This window comes from Sodiomyces alcalophilus, assembly GCF_042370955.1.
Source record: "Sodiomyces alcalophilus JCM 7366 unplaced genomic scaffold ACRALscaffold_4, whole genome shotgun sequence".
Lineage (NCBI taxonomy): Eukaryota > Fungi > Ascomycota > Sordariomycetes > Glomerellales > Plectosphaerellaceae > Sodiomyces > Sodiomyces alcalophilus.
This window is the reverse complement of record NW_027263535.1, coordinates 2,797,579-2,797,859: the sequence shown is the minus strand read 5'-3', so window position 1 is coordinate 2,797,859 and position 281 is coordinate 2,797,579. Positions and strand designations below refer to the sequence as shown.

General features: G+C 42.0%; 1 non-coding gene across 1 annotated transcript; it reads left to right on the top strand.

The window, feature by feature from the left end:
* Positions 1-206: 206 nt before the first annotated feature.
* ACRALDRAFT_t174 lies at positions 207-281 on the top strand. The gene has a single exon. It is a non-coding gene; the product is annotated as a tRNA-OTHER (tRNA).

Genomic DNA, 281 nt, shown 5'->3' with positions numbered 1-281 from the left:
TCCCGAGACTAGTCTTACCTCGCGGATAGCTTATACGTCGGCTAGTTCTTCCTCGTCTACTAGTCGTAGGGTAATATCGGTGACTCCGTGGTATAACCTATAATTCTTTATATAGTATATAACGTCGTTATATTCTAACCACGGCTTCTCTAGGAATATAGGCTAGTCTAGTCCTTTTACTATATAGGCTAATACTTATTATATATGCCTCTATAGTATAGTGGTGGTATACCTAGTATACGGTTAAGGTGACCGGGTCGGTTCGAATCCGGCTAGAGGCG